General features: G+C 39.8%; 1 long non-coding RNA gene across 1 annotated transcript; it reads left to right on the forward strand.

Annotated features, from left to right (window-relative positions):
• LOC135232254 (uncharacterized) lies at positions 1-27,953 on the forward strand. Its single transcript, XR_010322751.1, has 3 exons — positions 1-1,365; positions 9,497-9,815; positions 12,321-27,953. It is a non-coding gene; the product is annotated as an uncharacterized LOC135232254 (long non-coding RNA).
• The last annotated feature ends 8 nt before the right edge of the window (positions 27,954-27,961 follow it).

The following is a 27,961-nucleotide window of genomic DNA, read 5'->3' on the forward strand; positions in this document are numbered from 1 at the left end:
CATCCATTCTCCTGTTGGTGGACATTTAAATCGTTTCACTACTATAAGCCATGTTGCTAAGAACATTCTCGGGCAGACTCAGGATAATTTTACGCATATATAACATAAACATGAGATTTAACATAAGATACACGTTCGCAAACTATACGATGAAGAGAGCCAAGAATTTCAAGAAAGTACAGAAGACCACTGGCTGTTCCGAGCAAAGTGAGGCTACTTTCATTAGGAAGGATTTCGTGAAGGCTCCAGTGACAGAGGGACATTCGTCGCTACAGTAAGAGATCACACAATTTTAGTCTTTAATTACTGTGACCCAATAGTTTCGTGTGTGTCCATTCCATTTCCTCAACTGGACTGTGAGCTCCAGGAGGACCGAACCGGGCACCAACAAGGTGAGTAAACACGTGTGTGACCGTGGAGAGTCTGCGGTGGAAGCTGCAGCAACCGACCTCTAGGCTGTTCCAGGCCACCAGACAGTGACAGCGAGAGGAAAGTGTCGGGGCAAGCTGGGCCTAAATCTCACTTTCCACCTGGAAAGTCAAGGAACCTGAGGAAACGGGGATGGATCGAGCACAAACACCTGCCTCGACGTATCGCATCACTTTCACTCACAAAGCCGCCAGGTCAGTAGCAGAAAGCCGAAGCGTGGAAGCGATCCCCGCCCTGAGGGCAGTTCCCCGATCTGGCTTTTCCAGCGGCGCCTCTTTGCCTTACGCCAATTCCGTAAAGAGGCGTTAAGGCCAACCGGGCGGCTCCCACAGCTCCAAAGCCTGACGCTAAATTGCGCGGGGCGATACGGTCAGCGGCCATCTTTAATTCGGGCAAAACCCCACCCTCACTTCCCACCGACCACTCCCTCCCTCCTTCGCCGGGATTTTCACCGGCAAACGTAACGCCATTAACTTTAGAGACACTGTTGAAGAAACGCGCAAAGGGGCCTGCCTATCCATGACCCCGGAGGCGCCAAATCCGGCTACTTTAAACATGGCGGCTAAATCCGAACAGCAAAACAACGCTGACGCTGATGAAGTCATGCTCGAAATGGAGCTAAGCGGCGGGACCGGAGACGGGGTAGTCTCGCGAGATCGAAGCCGGCCTCCGCTAGGCCTTGAAGCCTAGTCTGAGGGGGCGGGGGACGGAGGAGGGAGCGGGAGTCGGGCGAGGGCCAGTGGAGGAGTCCGCCCGCTCTCGCGTGCGTAAGCGGGGCAGCGACGCCGGGCGGCTACGCCGCGGAATCGGCGTAGGCGGCTTTGGAGAATCGGCGGGCTGTGCTGCGCCGGGGCTGGTCGCCGAGGGGGGAGGGGATGTCGGTCAGTGCGAGATCCGCTGCTGCTGAGGAGAGGAGCGTCAACAGCAGCACCATGGGTGAGTCTCAGCCTTGGGCCGCCGGGACTCAGGGTCGGCGGTCCGGGCGCGGGAGAGCTCTGCGGCCGCTGGACCGTGCGGGGGGAACGCCCAGAGGCGAAGCGGGAGGCAGCGGCCAGGGGAGGTCAGGGTGGGGGCGACGGCGGCCCCGGGGTGCAGCGGGCCCGGGGGGAGGGGAATCGGCGGCGGTGGTGGTGACAGTTTGAATTGAATGTGAGGAGAGCCGAGGCGGCGGCATTTCCTGTGCCGCGGCGGGCAGGCCCCGGAGCGGGAGACGCGAGCTATGGCCTCCCTGCGGCGGCCGGGGCAGCCCGACCGGGGTCGGCTCTGCCTAGCCTTTGCCTCCCTGTGTCCCCTCGCCTTCCCTCCGCCTCCTCCCGGCCGTGCCGATCCCGCGGCCCTGCTGCTTTCTCCCGGCAGCCGCAGTACCCTAGTGGGGGAGTGGGCCTGGGAGGAAGGTGGGGATGGGTGTGCGGCCCGGGTGAGGCTGTTGTGTGGGCCGGCCCCGGGAGGGCGGCGGCGGCCGGGAGGGAGGGAGGAAGAAGGATGCACCAGGCTGAGGCTGCGGGTGGAGGCGGCGGCGGCGGCGGCTGCAGCAGCAGCTCCAGCAACCGCCGCGCCTACTCGATTCCTTCTCCCGCCTCTCGGTGTTTCCTTTCCCTAGGCTTGGCCGGAAGGCCGGTGGATGGCGGGCAAGTCTTGAGTACAGAGGATAAGAAATATGACATGGGTTTGGGTTTAATTTTTAGAAAAATGGGAAAAGGAACGTCTGGAAAGTGCGCCCCCCGGAGGAGGGGGAAAGGGTGGGAAAGACCCTGAAAAAGCGAGGGAGATACGACTGGTTGAATTTAAGAAGCCCTTTCATTTCCTTTCCTCCCCCACATATTGGAAAAAGAACGAGGCCATTTCATTCACATTTTCCACTCCTGAGTTCCATTTCATGTTTTGTGTATGTATGAAATAAGCAACTGAGATTTTTCTAACGCATTTCCATTTACTAAGTTACTTTTTGAAAGTACCTTATTTCAAATCAGGGTTTTTTTAGTGCAGGGAAATTTGTGACGTCCAGGTGTTTGCTTGGTTACTAAAACCATAACTTACTGCTGATTTCTTGTTAAATAGTTGAACCTCAAGAATTTTTTCTTTTGGTTATTTTGATGAAATGGAAGAGTATCTTCTTGAATGCCCTTGCGAGTCTAAATGAACAGGTGATCTAGATTCAGAAGCCTTTCACTTGTTTTGGATATTTATGTCAGTGCAATGGATGAGTAGTTTTTTCCCCTCAAAGTTCATGCTCAGCTTCGGGAGGAAACTCTTTTTAGGCATTAAGTGTACAGGTAAGGATGAAATTTATGAAATTCTGATAGACTGGAAGATGATTCCTTTGCAAGGTACAGTCACTAAGCTAGTTACTGCTGCCTGGATCCCTTAGATTCTTCCAAATAGCAAGGGAAGGAGCAAGGGGGAAGGGTAGGGAACAGTCTTTCATCCCACCCAGCTGTTCAGTGGGTGGGGCTAGAGGAGATAGGGTTGAGTGGAACTATGAAATAAATGTGGAAGCTACATAGATGGTTTGCATAGTGGCATTGTGTCACTCTGAAGGGGCAGCATTATGCAGCCAGGTCCTTTTACTACAGTATATTAGAGACATCACATGAGTGCATAGGCTTATGAGATTCATAGCTAATAACTTACGTTTATTTTGCATTTATGTTAGAGTGTAATTAATAGAAAAGACATTTTTTCTGATTTAGTTTAAAAATTTTTGGTTGCTGGTTTTGGTGTTGGGGAAAGGTATTCTAATACATAGCTTCCTGAAAGGTAGTTTTATCAAATAGATTATATCTTAAAGTTTGTTATAAAATTGTTTGAATTTGTACATTTTCACATGGAAATAATCTTAAATCTGTGCCAGAACTTTCAAGCTGATCTGAGACAAAGTAGGACTCCTGGTAGACTTAAGAGCAGTTCTAGAGGGTTAGGCTATAGTAAAGAGCCCTGGTGGTGTAGTGGTTAAATTCTCAGTCGCTAACTGAAAGGTCAGTGGCTCAGACCCACCAGCCGTCTTTCTCCCTGGGAGAAGAATGTGGCAGTCTGCTTCCATAAAGCTTTACAGCCTCAGAAACTTTATGGAGCAGTTCTGTTCTGTTCTGTAGGGTCGCTGTGAGTCAAAATTGATTCCACAGCAATGGAGTCAGGCTATCAGAACAAAAAATATAAAAACATTATACAGAGGAAGAGAAGGAAGAATTGGATTTGTGGTTTCCAAGGTCTCAGTAATGGGAGGTGGTCAGATGAAGAGACCAGTGAGACTAAAGATAGTGAAAGAGCAAGTTGGCTTCAGACTTCTTATAAATTGATAGTATAGGCTATAAATACACATATACCATCAATTTATAAGAAGGCTGAAGCCAGCATTCTAGCAGGAAAAAGACCTGGTGATCTGCTTCCATAAAGATTACAGCCTAGAAAGCCCTGTGGAACAATTCTGCTCTGTCACATGGGGTCGCCATGAGTCAAAATTGACTCACCTAACACAACAATAACATAGGCTGTAGACTTCTGGGAATGGTCAGATAGAGTATTGTTACCTGACTAAATTGCTGGCTGTTCACCGTGTTTCACGTTTTGAACTAATACGCTATCTTCAATTTTAGGTTAGAAGTCGAGAAATTTTAACTTTAGCAATTTATACATTCAGTATGTTTTGAGGCAAACTTAACTTTTTGAATATTTACTAAGTTTTGACAGTGCATGACATAAGAGCCTTATTGTACAATGGAAACTGATGTGGAAAAAGTGTTTTTGAGGAATAGAATTTTAAGGTAGCATGATTATAGGTTTGGCTTGCCAGATTAGAACATAATGTTAAATGTAGACTCGGACTTCAGAGCAGTGTTTTGCAGACTGCAGGTTGTGACCCACTAATGGGTCTTGAAATAAATTTTGTGCATTTTTATCAATGCAGAAATAAAAATAGTGTACATTGTATTTAATATATATATATATTTTTTGGTTAAGTTTTGTTTTACAACTGTTGGGTTGGAATGTAAAATCTATTTTTTGTTAAGGGCTTATTTTTTTTTTACTAAGGATTGTAGTCAAAGAAGTTTGAAAAACACTTGGAATGTACAATATAGATGTATCAAGTCTAGAGTCTTTAGACATTAGTGGTAAGGGTTAGAGGTCTTGATGTGAGGAGGGAAGACATTAAAAACTGTTAAACCCATGTGACTTCTTATTTTGAATTAATTTCTTTGAGGATTCTGTGCTCCTTGTACTTGGTGTAGTAAGAGAGACCTGGGGCCCAGTGTTGCTTGGGGGGAAACCACAACCCAGAGCCAGGTAGAAACCAGGATGGGTCTGAGAAGAAAATAGTAGCGTTCACTGACTCTGCTTCAGGCCTTGAGGAAAAATGCTCTTTTCGTCTTTTTTTTTTCCCGCATCATCAGAGATCTTGAGAGCTAAGTTTTGGGTGTGGACTTGAGGAAAAGAGGCCAACAGGGCAGCTTGGCTTGCTGTTAGTGTGGAAGGCCTTATTCATACCTGGTGCAGTCAAGTACTCTAAAAGTAGGGATTACACACAGGGGTTTGATTCAAAGAGTTAATGATAAGAGAACCATATGGTATAAAGATTAAGCATATGGGCTTTGGTTTCAAATAGACATGGGTTCAAATTCTAGCTTTGCGGTTTAGTAGGTGCATCAGTCAGGATAGGGTAGGTAAGTGCTTCTCAAGCTGGCGGAGGACCTTTTCTTCTTTTTTTATTTAATTCCGATCTGCAATGGACTGATACTATTATAAAATACAATAAAAATATGAAAGTCCTGCAAAAATAAATGAAGATGAAATAAAAAAGATTTATTAAAATACAAGCCCCAATTTTTATCAAGAGAAGATGGAATACATGGAGTCACTGTACCAAAAATAATTGGTCGATGTTTAGCCATTTCAGAAGGTAGCATATGATCAAGAATCAGTGGTATTGAAGGAAGAAGTCCAAGGTGTACTGAAGGCATTGGTGAAAAACAAGTCTCCAGGAATTGATGGAATACCAATTGAGATGTTTCAAAAAATGGATGCAGCATTGGAGGTGATCACTTGTCTAAGCCAAGAAATTTGGAAGACAGCTACCTGGCCAACTGACTGGAAGACATCCGTATTTGTGTCCATTCCAAAGAAAGGTGATCCAACAGAATGTGGAAATTATTGAACAATATCATTACTGCCATACACAAGTAAAATTTTGCTGAAGATCATTCAGCAGCAGTTGCAGCAGTACATTGACAGGAATCTGCCAGAAATTCAGGCTGGATTCAGAAGAAGATGTGGAACAAGGGACATCGTTGCTGATGGATCGTGTCAGGTGGGTCTTGGCTGAAAGCAGAGAATGCCAGAAAAGTATTTACCTGTGTTCTGTTGACTGTACAAACCCATTCAACTGTGTGGATCATAACAAATTATGGATAACATTGTGAAGAATGGGAATTCCAGAACACTTAATTGTACTCGTGAGGAACCTGTACATAGACCAAGAGACAATCTTTAGAATAGAACAAGGGAATACTGTGTGGTTTAAAGACAGGAAACGTGTGTGTCACGGTTGTATCCTTTCATCATACTTACTTAATCTTTATGCTGAGCACATCATCTGAGAAACTGGACAATATGAAGAACATGGCATCAGGATTGAAGGAACTCTTAACAACCTGCAATAAGCAGATGACCAAACCTTGATAGCTGAAAGTGAAGAAGGCTTGAAGCACTTATTCATGAAGATCAAAGAATGATTGCACCTCAGTGTAAAGAAAACAAAAGTCCTCACAACTGGACCAATAAGCAACATGATGATAAACGGAGAAAAGACTGATGATGTTGTGAAGGATTTCATTTTACTTCCATCCACAATCAACATTCCTGGAAGCAACAGTCAAGAAATCTAATGACATATTGCATTGGACAAATCTGCTGTAAAAGACCTTTTCAAACTATTGAAAAAGCAGAATGTCACTTTGAAGACTAAGGTGCGCCTGGCCCAAGCCATGGTATTTTCCATCACCTCATATGCATGTGGAAGCTGGGCAGTTAATAGGGCAGACCGAAGAAGAATTGACTCCTTTGAATTATGGTGTTGGCAAAGAATATCGAATATACCATGCACTGCCAGAGGAATGAACAAATCTGTCTTGGAAGAAGTACAACCAGAATGCTCCTTGGAAGTGAGAATGGCGAGACTTCATCTTCCATACTTTGGACATGTAATCAGGAGGAATCAGTACCTGGAGGAGGACTTGGTAAAGTAGAGGGTCACCCAAAGAAAGGAAGACCCTGAATGAGATGGATTGACACAGTAACTGCAACAATGGGCTCAAGCTAAGGATTGGGAGGGTGGTGCAAGGCCCGGCAGTGTTTCATTCTGTGGTACATAAGGTCAATGTGAGTCAGAATCGACTCGATGTTACCAAATAACAACAATTTTTTGTTATTGTGTGTAGTATACATACAATTACTCTGTGTCTTTGTTTCTGCTCTAACAGAAGTACCACAAGTGAGTTGCTTTAGCAAACAGAAATTTATTTTCTCACAGTTTAGGAGGCTAGAAGTCCCAAATTTAGGGCACCAGCTCTAGAGAAAGGTTTTCTCTGTCAGCCCTGGGGAAAAAGGTGTTTGTCTCTTCATCTTGTTTCCTGCCTCGGTGGAGATCTCCGTGTGGCTTGGCATCAGTCTTCCCCCATCTCTGCTTCTCCAGTTTGCTTAATCTTTTTTACATCTCAGAAAAAATTAACTCAAGGTGCACCTTACAGTAATCCTGTCTCATTAACATAACAAAGACAACCCATTCCCAAGTGGAATTATAACCACAGGCATAGAAGCTAGAATTTACAACACATTTTGGAGGGACCCGATTGAATCCATAACATTCCGCCCTGTGGGCACATGCAAAACGCATTTACCCCATCACATTATCCCAAAAGTCGTAAATCAACTCCAAGTCCAAAATCTCATCTTCTAAGTAATCTAAATCAAATATGGGTAAGACTTCAGATGTATTCCCTGCTGGGGCATAATTCCTCTTTCTCTGTGGACCTGTGGAATCTAGATTACAAGTTACCTGTTTCCAAAGTACGATGGTGGAACAGGAACAAGGTAGACATTTCCATTACAAAGGGGAGAAAGTGGAGGGAAAGAAGGGATAACAGATACCAAACAAGTCCAAAACCCAGCAGAACAGTTATATTAGCTCTCATGGCTTGAAAATAATCCTCTCTTCTCTGAGACCACCTGAGCAATGGCCTTGTCCTCCAAACTCTGGGTCTTGGCTACATCCTCCGAGTTATGGGTAGAAGCTCCTTGGCCCTGGGCTTCAACTCCAACTTCCAGGCCCACAGGGATGGCAGCTCTGCTCCCTCAGCTTTAGGCTGCCTGGTTCTCCTAGTCCATATGGATGGTGACCCCACCCCATCAGCCCCATTCTTCTGTCCCTTGGACATGACAGCCATATCCCCTTTGCTTTGTGTGGCAACCCCATCCCCCTGACACCTTAATGGCAGCCCCACACTCTTAACAGAGTTGGTGAAGATCCAGCTCTTTGAAACCTAGGAGACAGTGGCCCCACCCTTTGATAGCTAGGAGACTGTGGTCCCAGCCTTTGAAACCCCAGAGGCCATGGCTGCAGGCAGCTCTGCTTCCCATGCATCTTCCAGCAGTTCTGATCTCTGAGCTGCTCTAGGGATGGTCCTTTTCTTTTCTTGGAGGAGAACAGATATAGCTCCTTTGGCCTGTATTCCAAGAGGCAGACAACATTCTTTCCATTCCTTCTTTCTTTGACTCCTTCAGTCTGTCTAAGCTGATGGGTTTTCTGGTGTGGTGGTTGCTAGATCCATCAGTTACAGACTTAATTTCTTTAACAAAAGATTGTGTCACCACATCCTTGGTGAACATTCTAGGACACAGTGGAATTTTTCCATATATTTTAAGTTCTGTTTTCATTTTGCACAGTTCTTTTTTTAAGTCTACCACTTTCCTCTCACATTTTACTGTAAGTGGCAAGAAGAAAAAATGTGGCCCCTTTAAGATCTTGCTTAGAAATCTCATCAGCTAAATATCCAAGTTTATCACTTACATGTTCTGCCTTCCACCAAACATTTGAACATAATTCAGACAAGTTCTTTGCCACTGAGTAAAGACATGCCCCTTCCTTCCTCCGTTGTCCAGTCACGTTTATCATTTTCTTTTAAAGCCTCACCAGAAGCACGTTTAATGTCCACGTTTCTAGCAACATTCAGTTGTGGTGCCATGTGTATTCCCTATGACCTTAGAGGCTTTCTGTATAGCTGTTGTCACTTCCTTCTGAGCCCTCACCAGAACTGCCTGTCATGTCCATAATTTTACAGTCTCTTCAAGGCAATATAAGATTTTACTATTAGGCAGCTTAAAATTCTTCCAGCCCCTACCCATTCATTACCCAATTCCAAAACCACTTCTACATTTTAGATAATCTGTTAGAGCAGCACCCTACTCTTCCAGCACCAAATTCTGTCCATAACACTCTGCTATAAACATTTCCATTTTTGTGCTCTGAGTTTCTATCCTTCTTTCACATAAACTGATAAGCAATTCACAAAGTGGCTCACTAGTCCACGATCACACTTTGAATAGTAACTAACAGTAACTGAGAGCCCTAAAGATTTTGTTGAGGATGGCTAAAGATGAGATATTGTCATGCTATAGTTAATGGATTTTATACTTTAAGTAAGTGTGCTTATTAAGCTTTGCTTTCAAGGTACTTCAAAGGCAGAGAATTATTAAGCATCCCATGGGGTTGGAGGTGTATAGCCTGAAGCTTCTCCTTCTTACATTGTTTTGATTTTTTTTTTCTTTTAAATCTTAGGCATCAATGCAACATTTACATTTTATTCTATATTTGTTTGCTATAATCTCTTCCCTACCAATCTGTAAGTAAGAAGTGACCCCCCTGAAAAGATAGCATGTTAATTTTGTTAATTTTGTTTACCTCTGGGACCACAACTGAATACTTTTTGTTAACTTCACTTGAGAAATGTGGTTCTAGGTCAGGATTTCTCAACCTTAGCACTCTTGGCATTTGGGGTTTTATTCTTCTTTATTGTAGGGAGCTGTCCTGTGCATTGTAGGATGTCTAGCAACACCTGTAGCCTCTGACCACCAGATGCTGGAGCCCTCCTCCTCCATTCTGACAATCAAAAATGTCTGCAGACACTGCTTAATACCCCTGGAGGGTAAAACTACCACCGACTGAGAACCACTGCACTAGATGATGGAGCACCATTGAAGGATTGTAGGAGATGGGAAAAAAACCGTCCCTAACCATCTTATTAGCCCATACATAGTTCTCCCTTCTGGGACTCTTATACCACTTAGTACTTCCCAAATTTAGAATCAGAATTACCTAAGTAACTTTATTTATTTTGGTGAGTTACCATTAATTCATGCACTTCTGCAAAACATTGGTAATTACTGGACATGCAACATTATGCTAAGCAAGTATTTTTCAAAATACAATTGTTGGCTCATATGCATCAGGATCAACTAGGGCCTCTTGTTAAAAATGCAGATTACCGTTTTCCACCACAGATTCATAATCAATAGGAGAGGAACCCAGGAATCTGCATTTCCAAATGTTGCCCAAATTGTTAGTTGAATTTATTGACATACAGTTTTCGTACAATAAAATGTACAGATATTAAGTATTTCAATGAATATGAACACCCATGTGACGTTTATTCTAGTCAAGATACATAACATTTCCATCACCCCGGAAAGTTTCTTGTGTCCTTTTGCAGTCAGCCCCTACTGCTCATGGTACCCACTGATCTAATTTTAATAGTCATAGATTAGTTTTATTTTTTGAATAGCTTTATTGAGATAAAATTCTTACACCATACAAATTGTCAACTTGTTTATTGATTTAGCATCCAACAAGTGTCATACACTGAGAAGTAGTAGCAATCAAGAAAACGATCACCTATGCCTTCATAGATCTTAACGTATCGTGTGTTTTCATTTCTGAAAGTACTTTTTAGTTTATATATTTTCGAATAGGTAATATCATCACTTGGTTGAAAATTCAAAAGGTTAAAAAGAGATACATAGTAAAATCTCCCTTTCTATTCCTGTCTCCCATGTCACTCAGTTTCCTTCTGCATGGGCAGGTTAACAGTTTCTTGTGTACTCTTCCAAAGTGTTTTTGTACATACATGCAAAATCATATAGCACCTACACCCGCATCATAGCTTAAGACACATTCCTCCTCACCTTGTTTTTTTCTACTCATCGGTGTATCTTAAATTGTTCCATATCAGTACATAAGGAATATGCTTCTTCTTTTGTGCAGCTGCATAATTCTAGTGTAGGAATAGATTATGATTTGTTTAACTTGTCCCTTTTTGATAGATATTTATTTTCAGTATTTTGTTTTTACAAACCATAACATGATGAGTAACTTGGACGTTGATCATTTCACATGTGTTAGTTTCTCAGTGCTTATGAGCTCCTTGAAGGAAGATAGCATATCAGTTACGGTGGTAGTATTGATGGTAAGTTATTACCAGTTTAGAGCTTAAACACTCAAGTTCATGCATTTAACAAATAATGGCTTGTGCCTGCTATATTCTGGACACTGGGAAAAAAATGGGTTAAATACTATGACAGTAGAAATAGGCATGGTGATTCAGAGCTTAGGTTCTGGAGTCACCTGGATTCCAGCCCCAACTCTAAAACCTAACTGAACCTTGGGCATTGGAGTATTAAATGAGGTAATACATGGCAGGTACTTAGTATGACGCCTAGCACATAATAAGCACTTAGATGTTAGCTTAAAAAAACAAAACAGACTATACTGCAATTGTCTGCTTCTCTGCCTCCACTGTAAGTTTCTTAAGGTGAAGGACTGTGTTTTGTTCACTTTTGTATCTTCAGACCTAGCATGTATTTGGTAAATACATTTTGTGATATGATTTAAAGATATATAGAGTATATGTTGGGAGCACAGAGTGGGCTACCTTTCCAAGCTAAAGAAAGCAAATTTTGAAATGTGAGTGGGATAATTAGGCAGAGAAAAAAGAGGAAGGGTTTTATTATAGGCTGAGTAATCAAGTTAGTGTAAGGTTATGAGGGTAAGTAGAGACCTTGTATTTTGTACTGAAGAGTTTTGTTTTTTATCGTGCTAGTTCTGGGGAAATGTAAAGATTTCAAAGAGGAGAAGAGTGGTAATTATGAGAATCATGATGATAATTCTGACTGCTGTCTGGAGGGATGATAGAGCACCAAGGTGGAGTCAGAGAATTCAGGAAGCTTAATGCAGCAGTCCTTGGACTAAAAGACAAGGACAGACTGGGGCAGTGGCAGAGGATATGAAGTGAAGGAAATGGTTATGAGATATTAGGGAAGATGTGAGTGGTGAGTAGAGATTCCAGAATATCTGAGCCTTTTGGCTTGAGTACTCTTTCTTGAATAGAAAATTTTGAAAACATGAACTTGAGAGGCCTAGAGGGTATCTAAATGGGCATGTCTAGTAGAGTTTCGATACTAGGAGAGATGTCTTATTTTTAGGTGCCGTTGAGCCGGTTCCGATTCATAGAGATCCTGGGTCCCACAGAACGAAACACTGCCTGGTCCTGGGCCATGCTCACAGTCATCCTTATGCTTGAGCCCATTGTTGCAGCCACTGTATCAGTCCATCTCGTTGAGCATCTTCGTCTTTTCTGCTGACCTTGTACTTTACCAAGGATGATGTCCTTCTTCAGGGACTGATCCCTCTTGACAACATCTAGGATGGAAAATTTAGACATATTTAAGATTATTGTAAATTTATTCATTCGTGCTTTGAAAATTTACTTTAGCAAATGAATCTGCCATATTGAGCAAAAGCTCTAGTATAGTTTGGTCAGTAAACTTGTTTGTATTGTTTTTTTAAGACCAAGTATTTGTGGGTTTTGGTGAGCAGAGTTGAAGGAAATGGAGTGAAGTGATTTGAGTGTTCAGCACCTTCACCTTGTGAGACTTACTTGTCCTTCAAAGCTAAATAGACTGAGGTCACCAGTTTCTTGAGTAAGTACTAAAATATTTACTTACTTAAAGCTTCTACGGGTACATTTTAAAGCACTAGCTGTTTCAAAGGCAGGGTGATGCTAGTGTTTCTTTGCGTAAATGACATTTTGTATCCTTATATATTCAAATTGTTCATTCACGTAGTAGTTGGAGTTCCTTCTTTTTGAGGGAGACTTGGTATATATTGTCAATCAGTTTTAAAGAATATTATAAATACTTTCAGTAAGATCATCGTTTATGTAAGAGGGGCAAAATCCTCATAATAATTTTAGTGCTTTCTGTTTATACTGTTATATAAGCAAAACAAAACAGATTACCACCTCATTTGTTAACAGCATTCTGGGGCATTAGGTGATGTATACAAGGAAAAAGTTTTCACCAACTAACACATCTTCAAACGTCAACATTTTAAATCATTTTTTAATAAAAAAAATTTCATAGATAACCAGGAGGGAAAGAAACTACTTCAGTCACTCTAGGTTAATTTGTGTTCTTTCTTAATTACATATATTTTTTCATGGTTGTAATTAGTGGTACATTAGTGGTTAATGGTTCTTAAATCTGGTCAGGCATGGAAACACTTGCCACCCTTAACACTTATGACACATAGGCTTGTTAATTAACCAGATTCAAGGTGGGGCCCAGAATGTGCAGCCAGGATTGATAACCTCTGATATATATTTTATATTGTGAGGTAATATATCTGAAAGTACTTTGTAAACTCTAATTTTTTTTAGAAAACCAAATCAAACCAGTTGCCATTGGGTTGATTCTGACTTGTGTCAGTCCTGTATGTGTCAGAGTGAAATTGCACTTCATAGGGTTTTTAATGGTTGTGATCTTTCAGGGGTGGATTGCCAGGCCTTTCTTCTGAGGTGCCTCTTGGTGTATTAGAACAGCCAACCTTTTTTGTATCTTTTATTTGAATCTGTGTTGAAAGTTTTGGGGTAGGACTTGGAGGTTTCATTGCTTTTTAATTGAAGGATAGGTATTCTAAGCATAGTTGATGTCTAGTGGACTCCATTTGAACAAATTAGAATCCTAGCCGGGATGTACAAAGGGGACCTTCTTTCCAATCATGTCATTTCTTGGTCATATTATTGCTTCCAGTCTCTTCCTATTTCTTCTAATAAAAATTTGTAAGGTTATTGTACCTTAATTTAAGACCACTTTTATAGACTGACCTGTTGCAGAAATTTAAATATCTTTCCATTATTTGCAGTATGAGTTCCTAGTGTTATTGTTAAAAAATACTGTTTTCTGGGCCCTACCAACAAGACTCTATGGTTCAGTGGTTAAGAGATCGGCTGGTAACCAAAAGGTCGGCCATTTGAATCCACCAGCCACTCCTTGAAACCTTATGGGGAAGTTCTACTCTGTCTAGAGGGTCACTGTGAGTCAAAATTGAACTCGACGGCAGTGGGTTTATCTGTAAGGTATAAGTCCAGAGGCCTTAATAATAGCTGTCATCCATTGTACAATCACTATAATTACTGGTATTTATCGTACTTATTATGTGGGAGGTGCCAGATCCTTTATATTATTTCATTTAAACTGTACAATGATCTCATAAGGAAAAATGTTATCCCCATCTAAGGACTCAAGATAAAGTGACTTACCTCTCTGGTTGCCAAAGATTTCATTCTTCTTGCGTAAACAGTCAGTGCCCATGGAAGTAGCCGTCAAGAAATCAAACGATGTATTGGGCAAATCTGCTTCAAAAGACCTCTTTAAAATTTTAAAAAGCAAAGATATCACTTTGGTGGCTAGTTGTACCTGACCTAAGTCATGACATTTCCAATTGGTTAAGCTCTTGGCTGCTAACCCAAAGGTTGGTGGTTTGAACCCACCTAGTCGCTCCGCAGGTGAAAGACCTAGCAATCTGCTTCTGTAAAGATTACAGCCAAGAAAACCCTATGGGGCAGTTCTATTCTGGAGTTTGCTGTGAGTCGAAAATCGACTTGACGACGGCACCTACAGCAAGAACATACATGTACAAAAACTGGACAATGAAAAAGGAAGACCAGAGAAAAATTGATGAACTCGAGTTGTGGTCTTGGTGAAGAATATATCTTTGACTGCCAGAAGAATGAAAAAATCTGTCTTGGAGAAAGTACAGCCAGAATACTCCTTAGAAGTGAGGATGGTGAGAACTTTGTCTTGCGTACTTTGGACATGTCATTAGGAGGGACCAGTTGCTGGAGAAGGACATCATGCTTGATGAAGTGGAAGGTCAGCAAAGAAGAGGAAGACCCTAAATGAAATGGATTGACTCAATGACTGCAGCACCGGACTCAAACGTGGCAACTATTGTGAGGAGTGCATAGGACTGGGCAACGTTTTGTTCTGTTGTGCATAAGGAGATGACTCAATGACACATAACAATAACAGCAACTTAACTAGAAAATAGGTCAAAGTGACGGCAGGTATTGAAGTTGAGATCTGTAGCTATACTTACAACCAAAAACCAAACTCGTTGCCGTTGAGTCGATTCCGACTCATGGCGACCCTACAGGACACTGTAGAGCTTCCCCATAGGGTTTCCAAGGAGCGGCTCGTGGATTCGAACTGCCGTCCTTTTGGTTAGCAGCCATAGCTCTTAACCACTGTGCCACCAGGGCTACAGTAGTAACTCATTAAAATGGAATATAGTTAATCCTTTTTAAATTTTGAGTAGGTTCTTGATACTTTTTATTCAGGTATTTTCCTAAGATCTCAGGATTGAAAGATGTATTAAGTCATTTGGTATAACCATGCAAATACTGCTCTAATGCCCCCTGCAGAATGCATACTTGGCAGCTGGCTATCTAGTCTTGCACTGTCCAGCACAAGGTTATGTGGCTAACTTAACACTTGAAATATGGCTAGTCTGAATTGAAATGTGGTATAAGGGTAAAATACATGGAGGGTTTAAAAGACTTAGTCTGAAAAAAAAAAAAAGAATTTAATAATATTTTAGCTATATTGGTTTAAATAAAAGATATATTACAACTCATTTTACCTTTTTTAAAAAATGATGCTACTAGAAAATTTAAAATTATGTATGTGGCTTGCATTATATTTCTAATGGGCAGAACTGGTTTTGCCTGTGTTGAAAACTCACTACCTTGTGAGGAGCAGATTTCATCTTTGAATAGCTCTCACTGTTATTTTTTTCTATTTTTGTATTAATTGGCCTATCTTTGATGTTTATATTCAGAGGTTTTTGTTTTACCCTTTGAGACCAAAAAGGATCACTGTCGAATGAATTAGAATTGACTCGATGGCACGCAACAGTAGTCCCTCTTATCTACTAATTATTATTTAAAAGTTAGACTCTGATATTGCCCTTAGTCTTTTATCATTAATCATTTCCATTCCCTTTAAATGATGTTTATGTGCAGGGGGTTGTGTCTGGCCAACCATATTTGTTGCTCTCCTCTGAACTTTCTTTGTTTTGCACTTAACCTGCCGATACCAGGAACTGAATATCTTGCCCTCTTAAAATTACAGATCAGAACAGGTTTATCTCCTGCCTTGTTCTACATGGTATAAACCAATTGCCATTGAGTCAGTTCTAATCCCATGTGTGTCACAATAGAACTAATGGCTAATTTTTTGGAAGTCGATTGCCATGCCTTTCTTTTGAGGCACCTTTGGGTGGACTTGAACCTCAAGCCTTTTGATTAGCAGCTGAGCCATTAACCATTTGCATCACCATTTATATTAATCTGTTGTAGCCTAAAGTTAAATGGTCTTTTTGGGCAATTTTATTTTCTTAATTGACTGATAGATTATACTGTCAACAACAATGTCTAAGCCTTTTTCTCATGTGCTGTTAATTCCTTTCTTTGTCTTACTCAATACTTTTTTAATTAGAGGAACTACTCGATTGAGTAGATAATATATGTTCATTCTTGATTCTGCAATCCCATTTTTTTATAGTGTGACTTTAACAGAAACTTTGTCTTTCAAATTCCAGTTTGAGGGTGAGGGATAAGGACTTGTTTTGGATTCACATATCCATGTATCCTACATATTTCCATATTAAATTTCATTTGAATTCTGAGTGTGCCATATAAAATACGTGTTACCTTTCTGAGGTTTTGCCATCTGCAGGTTTGACAAGTATACATTCTGTGTCTTCATCAAATTGTTATCTGGGCTTAATTGAGGATGGATCACGGTGGTGTATAATTCTGCTGCTATACATACTATTTTTTTTTTATACATACTACTTACCAGTTATTAATCCATCTTTTCTTATTAGTATTCCAGCCAGTATTTCTTGATTTGTTCATACTCTCATCATGACTGAGATCTTATTTCATTTTTTTTTTTTCCTGTTGCTCAGCCTAGATAGTATCAACTGACCTATTCTTCAGATTCACTGATTCTTCTACCAACTCAAATCTGCAGTTGAGCTTGTCAAGTCAGTTTTTTCATTTTAGTTATTATACTTTTCAGCTCCAGATTTCTATTTTATTCTTTTTTGTGTATATAATATCTGTCTATTGATATTCTCCGTTTGGTTTACATTGTTCTCATACTTTAGTTCCTGGACATGACTTCCTTTAGTTCTTAGAATGTATTTAAACAAAGCAGATTTAAAGTGCTATTCTAATGCCTGGGCTTTCTCAAGGATAATTTCTATAGATCTTCCTTGTAGCCTCCCCCCTCTAAAAAAACAATCTGAGCCATAATTTCTTGTTTGTTTGCATACCCCCTAATTTTTTGTTGAAAACTGGACATTTTGAATAGTATAATATGGCAGCTCAGGAAATCAAATTATACCCTTTCCCCAAGGCTTACAGTTGTTTCTGTTCGTTTTTTGTTCAATGACTTTTTTGAACTAATTCTATAAAGTCTGAATTCTTTAACGTGGCTACTGATGACTCTGTGTACTATCTTACTGTTCAGTTAATGATTAGGTATAAATTTAATTGACTGCCTGGAACCAGTCAATCTCCCATTGTTTGCCAGGCTCTGCATGCTTGGTGGGGAAAGCCTTTAACACTCAGCCAGGCAGTTGACAACTCCACTTTAGCCTTCAGTTTTCCTGTTTGTGCAGAGCCTCAGGGTCTACCGGAAGTGAGAGCTTAGGGCTTTCTCATGTCTTTCCTGAGCTTGCACACAGCTCTGAGCATGCTCACAACTCTATGCAAGTATGTGACCTTCTGTTTTCCCCAGGAATATGTTGGAGCTTATTAAAGCCCCTGTGGACATAGGGTCACTATGAATCAGAATCGACTTGATGGCAGTGGATTTGGTTTTGGTATAGACATCTCATTCCCCAGAGTTTCCTTTTAAGCTCTTTGGTTAATCTGTTGTTTACCCCAACCATTTTCCACCACTTCAGGTGGCTGTAATGTTAAACAGTTGCTTCTATTATTTTTATTTATTTTTTTAATGTGGCCGTGGCATGAATGTGGTTTATACCGTATAACACAAAACTTACCATTAGGGAAATACATATACAAGACAATACAAAATTTACCATTATTGACATTTAGTATGTTCACAATGTTTTTCAGCCATTGCCACTATCTAGTTCTCTAATTGTTTTGACATAGTCCTCTGAAGAAAAATGATTTTGCACTGGATGAGCTCCAAATCAGGTCAGATAAAGCTAGCTTTGTAAATGAGGTCTTCCAGGGATAGATCAAATAATGGTAGTTCTTTGGAAATGGACTTTGAAGGAGCTCCAAGCCTGTTCTGCCCTCACTAGTTGCTGCCAGGCTGCTGCTTTTCACCATGATTGTATGCAGTTGGTTTTAAGGCTCAAAGGCTCCTGTGGAGTTGGGTAGTGAGGGTTGAGAATAGGACACATTAAAATGCAACAAAGGTCACTCTTTTTCACCAAGATTCAGCTGATTTTCTTGAATAAGAGCTCCCTAATTTCCTCAAGCCTTTGGTTAATTCCAGAGTTGTGAAAAAGTTGATTTTGACAATCTTGTCAGTTTTCTTATTGGATTTAGTAGAAGAAAGGATTTTCTGAGGTCCTTACTCTACCAGTTTCTCTGAAGTCACTCCAGTGTATATTCTTTTAATTATTTTCTAGTGCGTATATTAGAAAACAAAGATACATAATTTAGAGGTGCATAATACTGTATCAACTGTTTAATAATACTTTTCCCATTTAGGATATCATTATTACTTGTCCGTATCTATTTTTCTAAAACTTTTTGGGGAGCTGTTTTTGTCCAGTTGTTTTTTTTACTGTTAGTTACAGTGCTTTGTTGAGTATTCTTATATATAAATCTTATGGATTTCTGTGATTATAATTTTGTGAAAGTGGAATTTGCTATGTATAAGAGAATGAAAACTTAAGCTTTTGGTGCATATGGTCAAATTGGCCTTTAGGGCTGTGGTTGAAGTTTAGATTTCACCAGTAATGTAGTGCCTATATTCCTGTATTGTTACACAGTACTGGTTGGTACCTACTATTCATTTCAATTAACACTCTCCAATAGAACTTTTGACAGTGATAAAAAATATTCTGTATTTGTGTGGTCTGGTATAATAGCTACTGACCACACGTGGCTGCTAAGCACTTGAAATGTGACTAGTCCTAATTGAGGTGTCCTGTAATTGTAAAATATGTATTGGATTTCAAAGGTTAAGTACCAGAAAACCCCAGAACATCCAGAATGTAAAATACTCATTGATGTGAAATTGAGTCATAATAATTTTTTACACTGAATGCATGTTGAGGTGAGTTACATTGTGGATAAAACTCATTTGCCTCTGACTCACGGTGACCTCATGAGTGTCAGAATAGAACTGTGTTCCATAGGGTTTTCAGTGGCTGATTTTTTGGCAGTAGATTGCCAGGACATTCTTCCAAAGCACCTCTGGGTAGACTGGAACCTCCAACCTTTTGATTAGCAACCGAACACATTAATTGTTTATATTACCCTGGAACTCTGTATTGTGGATCCACCACCCAGTTGCTGTTGAGTTGAGTCCAGCTCATGGCAACTCCCTTTGTGTCAGAGTAGAACTGTGCTTCATAGGGTTTTCAGTGCCTGATTTTTTGGAAGTAGATCACCAGGTTTTTCTTCTCAGGTACCTCTGGGTGTACTCAAACTTCCAACATTTTGGTTAGCAGCTGAGTATGTTATAATTACATGGTAAAATGTGTGCATTTTGCACTTAACAGCACATCTCAATTTGGACTATATATATTTCAAGTGCTCAATAGCTACATGTACGCCTTGGCTACCTTGTTGTTGTATGCCCTTGATTCTGTTCCAACACATAGCAACCATGTAGCAACCTTCATGATCTGGCCTTTGCTTAAGTTCCCTTCTAGAAGCCACAGCTTCTAGAACCTGAACATGAGTCATATTGAACTGTTTGCACTTGCCATAAGAAATCATAGTCTCCTCTTGCTTTTGGGCCTTGGTACTTACCACTGCCTCTGAGATCCATATTCCCCAACACCTAACCTCATCTGTAATTAGACTAAGGCCTGCTGTCCCTTCGGGACTTAGTTTATATTTCACTGAATCCTTTACGCCATCAGGATAGGATGAAGCACCCTTCCTTTTCTGTTCTTATAGCTATTCTTCTGTGCTTGCTCATATCATGATATTTATCACTGTTGTTGTTGTTGTTTATCACTGTTGTTGTTAGGTGACTTGGAGTGGGTTCCGACACGTAGCAACACTATGTACAACAGAATGAAACACTGCCCAGTCCTGCACTGTCCTCACAATTGTTATTTATCACTGTGTTATTGTAATTACCTTCTAATTTATCTTACAGTTAGATTCTTATCTTCATAAGTAGGGGCCTTGTTTTTATTAGCTTTTACATCCCTAATAGTTAACACACACATAGCTGCCTGGCATATTGTAAAGTTTCAGTAACTGTATGTTGAATGAAATGAATGAATGAAAAATCAAGATCTGAATCCCATGTTCAGAGCAAAGAAAAACAACCTTTAAATTTTAAGTTATCTCGTTCCTATACTTGCTAATGCTATTGTTGTTAGGTACTGTTGAGCCAGTTCCGACTCATAGCAACCCTATGTACAGCAGAACGAAACACTGCCTGGTCCTGCACTGTCTTCACAATCATTGCAATGCTTGAACCCATTGTTGCAGCCACTGTGTCAATCCATCTTGTTGAAGGTCTTCCTCTTTTTTTGCTGACCCTCTGCTTCATTAAGCATGATGTCCTTCTCCAGGGACTGGTATCTCCTGATAACATGTCTAAAGTATGTGAGATGAAGTTGCCCTCCTTGCTTCTGAGGAGCATTCTGGCTGTACGTCTTCCTAGACAGATTTGTTATTCTGGCAGTCCATGGTATATTCGGTATCCTTCGCCAACATCATAATGTGCTCATAGAGTTAAATATTAGAATCTGTTAAACAGATTAAGCAATAATGGATTAAGGAGACAAAAGTTGGTTCCATCAGTACACAATTGCTCAGTTCAGTAAAAAGGGAGGAGCTGGGAGCATGCAAACTAAGGCATGAGACTTAAAAGGCGGGGGGGGGGGGTCAAAGCAAATATTTGGGATATACCTATGTAATCTTGTAACACTTTACTGTTCTTGTTACATTAAATCTAGAATCTAGATATTTTTATACCAGTTATATTTAAAATTTGTTAAACATTTAAATCATGAAGTTCTTTAATTTTTCCCTTGAGCTATGTAAGAGATAGTAGGAATTTGACTAAGAAGTACCAGACAGCTGTATCTATATGTATGAAATAGGCTCTCGTTAGGACTGCTAAGGTGTGGACAAGTGAATTTATGCATCAATAATATTTTCCTTAGTGGTCTGTAGTTGTTTTCCATATTTAGAATTGCCTAAACTTTAAGAGAAACAAAAAAAATTTTTTTTGTCAATATACAAAACAATGTATATATTAAATCCAAAGAGAACAACTTGAACTTAGCTATTTAGGAAACATCAAATAAATGTTTATCTTTGAAATTTAAAGTTTTTGAAGGTAAACTTCGGATCTTTATGGCATTTTTTTTGTGGTTATAAACACAGAAATAGAATTCTGATCATATTAAGTTAGTTTGGAGTGTACGTGATTATGCCTAACCATTTTAGTTTTCTATTGAAAGTCTAATTTTGTACAGATAGAGGAAATTTGAAGTTTTATAGTACATAGATGCCTTCCAGCATCACCTTTTAATTTTACTCAGATTTTTGTTGTTGTTGTTCCTGAAAATATATTTAGCAGTTTTCCAAATAAGTTGCTGCTTTTCTGTATTGGAAGATTTGTTACAGGAAGTATTAATATCTGAACCTTTAAAAATTACAGTGCGATTTCAGATCCCAAAGTTTTGCTAAGGAATTCTTAAGTGTTCCAGTCACTTATTGAAACCTGTTTGAAACATGTTATGCTTTGATTTTAATTGGTTCCTAGAAATAGCTTAAGTAAGTGCAACACTGAAGTTACTGGATATTGTGCTTACGTTGATTATTCCACAGGAGTGAGACATCAAGCAAGAGTCATAGTTTAATTTTCTTAAAAATGAATTTTGACATAGTAATTAAAAAGAATTTTGTAAATATGTGCTTTCAGAAAAATTATTTGATAACCTGTTTCTTGTTTATGTTACTGATATTTGCCGCCAAGCACTGCTTTCAAGCCCTAAGGGTATTTTGGTAGAAGCCTGGGTGAATACACTTATCTCTCTTCACATGCATGTAAATGTCACAGTCTTATCACCCACATCTAGAAATAATGTTTCCTTATCCAGAGATTATATTTCACACTCATACTGTGAACATTTTGTTAGTCTGGAGAAAAATCAGTGAATGGGTTTTCTTTAGTTGATTTTAGAATATTAGCAAATTCTCTAAATAGTAGTTTGGGGCCAAATACTATTTAGATACATATTTGTGTATAGCGGGATACTTTGGTATTAATTCTGGGATAATTTGGTTTTTTTACAATAGCCAAATCATTTTTTGGACAAAGATTCTTCCTCAGAAGAAATTTTCCTGAAAGTGTAATTTAGTCATTCAGCTTTTTGAGTATCTACCGTGTATCAGAAAACCCTGGTGGTATAGTGCTTAAGAGCTACAGCTGCTAACCAAAAGGTCAGCAGTTGGAATCCACCAGGTGCTCCTTGGAAACTCCATGGGGCAGTTCTTACTCTGTCCCATAGAGTCGCTATGAGTTGGAATTGACTTGATGGCGCTGGGTTTGGTTTTTTGGTTTTACTATGTATCAGCACTTTCCTGGGAATATAGAGATGGAAAAGACAAGATTTCTTTCCTCTGAGAAGTCAGTTGCATGAGGGGAGACTGGCAAATAAACCATATTTAAAATATTGTAATAGGTACAAAGAATTGTCTATTTTCAACCCAGTCATAGTTCTTCCTTACTGTGTTAACTGAAGCTGTTCTTGTCAAAAGTTAACAGTAACTTTCTCATTTCCAAATTTTGTGGTCATGTCGTGGTGGTTAAGTGCTACAGGTGTTAACTAAGAGGTTGGCAGTTCAGATCCACTGGGCGCTCCTTGGAAACTCTATGGGGGCAGTTCTACTCTGTCCTGCAGGGTCGCTATGAGTCAAAATCGACTCAGCGACAGTGGGTTTGGTTTTTTGGTGTGGTCTCTGTTATTTCATTTGACCTGTCAGTAGCATTCAACACAATTGAATAACTGCTCTGTCCTTAAGATGGCCCGGATTTTCCTCCCATCTTACAAGCTGACCTTTCTCTGTTGTCTTTGTTATCTCTTTCTCTTCTCAGCTTCTTTTTTTTGGAGTGCTCCGGGGCTATCTTGACCCCCTCTTCCTGGGAATCCAGTCCTCTCCCAGTACCATCTATATGCTGATAATTCCTGAATCTGTATCTCCAGCACCAGCTAACCCTGGAACTTCTGGACTCTACTGAGCAATTCTTGAATAGGCACCTCAAATTTAAGTGTTCAAAGCTGTTTTGATTTGGAGATTTCATCTCTTGCTGCCCAATCTTTTTCTGCCCCATTGTTCCCTATATTCCTAAGAAATATCACTAGCCACTCAGTTGTTTAAGCCAAAAGGAGTTATCTTTAGTTCCTGTTTCCCTTACCCATCACATTCAATCCTTTAGCAATGTTGCTGTCAATTCTATCTTCAAAACATATTCTGAATTCTTCCTATCTCTCATTGCTTCTATACCATCTTGGTTCAGTGTACCCATTCTTTCCGGGACTATTACAGTAGCCTCTTTACTAGTTCCCTTATTCTTTTCCTTCTTCACTTAGCAATGAGAGCTATCTTTAAAATGCAAATCAGGTCAAGTCACTCTCCTGTGTAAAACCCTCCACTGACTCCCCATCATGCTGAAAATAACATCCAAATGTCTTACTTTGAGTCCCACATGATCTGGCCCCTACCTGCCTCCCTGACCTCGTTTCCTACCACTCATTCTCTTGTCCACTACTTCATTTCATTGTAGTTCACTTACCTTCCGTTTGTTCCTGAAAAGTGCCAGGTTCATCCCCACATAAGGGTCTGCTCCTTTGCCTGCAATGCCTTACCCCATTCTTAATTCAGTCCTAAAATCCTGCCATGTGTCAGAAACTGTTCCAGGAGCTAAGGATAAAGCAATGACTAAGACACGAATTTTTTTTTTTTTTTTAAGACACGGGTAGACTCTAAGGTGTTTTGTTACGCCTTCTGTCTAGTGGGTTCCTTGAAGATGGAAAAGTTTCTCTGAAACTTTTAAACTCCCTGAGATGACTTCCTCTTTTTTTTTTTTTTTAGTTTTATATGAAAGTTTACAGTGCAAATTAGTTTCTATTTAAAAATTTATTCACAATTGTTTTGTGACATTGGTTGCAATTCCCACAATGTATCAAAACTCTCCCCCTTTCCCTTTACAACTCAGGTTCCCGTATCCATTCGTCCAGATTTCCTGCCCCTTCCTGCCTTCTTGTCTTTGCTTTTATGCAAGTGTTGCCTATTTAGTCTCATACACTTGATTGAACTAAGAGGCAGGTTCTTCACGTGTGTTATTGTTTGTTTCATAGGCCTGTCTAACCTTTGACTGAAAGGTGGACTTACAGAGTGGCTTCAGTTCTGAGTTAGCAGGGTGTCCCGGGGCCACAGTCTTGAGGGTTCCTCCAGTCTGTCAGACCAGTAAGTCTGGTCTTTTTTTTTTTGTGTGAATTTGAATATTGTTCTACATTTTTCTCCCACTCTGTGCAGGACTCTCTGTGTTATGATCCCTGTCAGAGTGGTCAATGGTGGTAGCTGAGCACCATCTATTTCTTCTGGGTTCAGGCTGATGAAGGCTATGGTTCATGTGGTCCATTAGTCCTTAGGACAGAGTAGAACTGCCCTGTAGGGTATCCAAGGAGTGCCTGGTGGATTCGAACTGCTGACCTTTTGGTTAGCAGCTGTAGTTTCTTAACCACTATGCTACCAGGGTTTCCATTAGTCCTTTGGACGGTTGTTTTCCTTGTATCTTTGGTTTTCTTCATTCTCCTTTGCTCCAAAGGTGATGGAACCAATAGATGTATCTTAGATGGCCACTCAAGCTTTGAAGACCCCAGACATTACTCATCAAAGCAGGATGTAGAACATTTTCTTTTTGAACTACATTGTGCCAGTTGACCTAGCTATCCCCCGAGACTGTGGTCCTCAGCCATTGATCCCAATAACTCGTTGCCTCAAGGTGTTTAGATGTATCTAGGAAGTTTCTGTGCCTTTGTCTTTGTCAAGTTGTGCTGACTTTCCACATATTGTGTGTTGTCTTTCCTTTCACCAAAGCTAACATTTGGCTGTTATCTAATTAGTGATTTCCCCTCCCTGCCCTCCCCTCCCTTGTAAGCATCAAAGATTTTTTTTGTATGTGTAAGCCTCTTCTTGGGTTTTTATAATGGTTGTCTCATACACTATTTGTCCTTTTTTTGACTGACTTATTTCACTCAGCATAATGCCCTCCAGATTCATCCATGTTGTGAGACGTTTTGCAGATTCTTCATTGTTCTTTATCATTGCATAGTATTCCATTGTGTGTATGTACCATAATTCGTTTACCCATTCATCTGTTGATGGGCACTTAGGTTCTTTCCATCTTTTTGCTATTGTGAATAATGGTACAATGAACGTGAGTGTGCATATGACTATTTGTGTGGTGGCTCTTATTTTTCTAGTGTATATTCCTAGGAATGGGATTGCTGGATCATATGGTATTTCTATTTCTAGCTTTTTAAGGAGGTACTGTATTGTTTTCCATAGTGGCTATGCCATTTTACATTCTCATCAGCAGTGCATAAGAGTTCCAGTCTTGCCACAACCTCTCCAACATTTGTTATTTTCTGTTTTTTTTTTTTTTGATTCATGCCAGTAAAGTTGGAGTGAGATGGTATCTCACTGTAGTTTTGATTTGCATTTCTCTACTGGCTAATGATCGCAAGCATTTCTTCATGTGTCTGTAAGCTGCCTAAATGTCTTCTGTGATGAAATGTCTGTTATATCCTTTGCCCATTTTTTAATTGGATTATTTATTGTCTTTTAATTGAAATGTTGAAGTATTCTATAGATTTTAGAGGTTAGACCCTTATCAGATATGTTGTAGACAAAATTTTTTTCCCAGTCTGTAGATCCTCTTTTTAACCTTTTGATGAAGTCTTTCCATGAGCATGTTTAATTTTTAGGAGCTCCCAGTTATCTAGTTTATCTTCTGGTGTTTGTGCATTGTTAGTTATGGTTTGTATTGAATTTCATGCTGTGTATTAGGGCCCCTAGCATTGTCCCTATTTTTTCTTCCATGATCTTTATCATTTTAGGTTTTACATTTAGGTCTTTGATCCATTTTGAGTGAGCTTTTGTGTATGGTGTGAGGTATGGGTCCTGTTCCGTTTTTTTTTTTTTAGATAGACATCCAGTTTTGCCAGCACCATTTGTTAAAGAGATTGCCTTTTCCCAATTTAATGGACTTTGGCCCTTTGTCAAAGATCAGCTGACCGTAGATGGATGGATTTATATCTGGGTTCTTGATTTCATTCCATTGGTCTGTGTGTCTGTCATTGTACCAGTACCAGGCAGCTTTGACTACTGTGGCTATGTGGTAGGTTCTGAGATCAGGTAGTAAGAGGCCTCCTACTTTCCTCTTTTTCTTCAGTAATGCTTTGTTTATTTGGGGCCTCTTCCCTTTGTGTATAAAGTTGGTGGTTAGTTTTTCCATCTCATTAAAGAATGCCGTTGGTGTTTGGATCAGTATTGCATTATATCTTGCTTTGGATAGAATTGACATTTTCACAATGTTGAGTCTTCCTATCCATGACCATGGTATGTTTTTCCATTTGTGTAGGTCTCTTTTGGTTTCTTGCGTTAATGTTTTATAGTTTGTATAGGTCTTTTACATCCCTGGTTAGAATTTATTCCTAAGTATTTTATCTTTTTAGGGGCTATTATAATAAATGGTATTATTTTCCTGATTCCCTTTTCGAAGCTCTCTTTGTTGCTGTATGAGAATCCAGCTGATTTTTGTGTGTTGATCTTGTATCCTGCTACTCTGCTGAATCCTTCTATTAGTTCCAGTAGTTTTCTTATGGAATCTTTGAGATTCTCTATGTATAGGATCATGTCATCGGTGAATAGGAATAGTTTTACTCCTTTTTTTCCAATTTGGATTTACTTTCTTTTTCTTGCCTTACTGCTGTAGCTAGGTCTTCCAACACAATGTTAAATAGGAGTATTGATAAAGGACATCTTTGTCTTGTTCCTGTGCCCAAGGGGAATGCATTCAGTCTTTCTCCATTGAGAATGATGTTAGCTGTTGGTTTGGTATAGATGTTTTTTTATTATGTTGAGGAATTTCCCTTCAATTCCTATTTTATTGAGAGTTTTTATCAGGAATGGGCATTGGACTTTATCAAATGCCTTTTGTGCATTGATTGAGATGATCATATGAATCTCTTCTTTTGTTCTACTTATGTGGTGGGTTATATTGATTGATTTTCTAATGTTGAACCATCCTTGCGTAACTGGTATGAATCTCATTTGGTTATGTATGGTGTGTTATTTTTTTGATATGATGCTGAATTCTGTCAGCTAGAATTTTGTTGAGAATTTTTGCATGTATATTCATGAGAGACATTGGTCTGTAATTTTCTTTTTTGTTGTGTATTTGCCTGGCTTTGTTGGCAGGGTTATGCTGGCTTCATAGAATTAATTTGGGAGTATGCCTTCATTTTCTATGCTCTGAAATAGTTTGAGTAGTACTGGTGTGAGCTCTTCTCTGAGTGGTAGAATTCTCCAATGATGCTGTTCGGGCCAGGGCCTTTTTTTTGTTGGGAGTTTTTTTTTTTTATTATTATTATTACCTCTTAAATCTCTTCTCTTGTTATTTGCCCAGATTTTCTATTTCAGTTTGTGTCAGTTTAGGTAGGTAGTATATTTCTAGAAAATCTTCCATTTTCTCTTGGTTCTCAAATTTGTTGGGCTTCCTCTTTTTTTGATGCCACAATTTATGTAATTTATTTATTTCTTAATCTTGATGAAGCCCAACAAATTTGAGAACATTTGTTATAGGTGTGTACATTTTGGTTATAGGT

The sequence above is a fragment of the Loxodonta africana genome, chromosome 8 (genome assembly GCF_030014295.1).
Source record: "Loxodonta africana isolate mLoxAfr1 chromosome 8, mLoxAfr1.hap2, whole genome shotgun sequence".
In the NCBI taxonomy this organism is placed as follows: domain Eukaryota; kingdom Metazoa; phylum Chordata; class Mammalia; order Proboscidea; family Elephantidae; genus Loxodonta; species Loxodonta africana.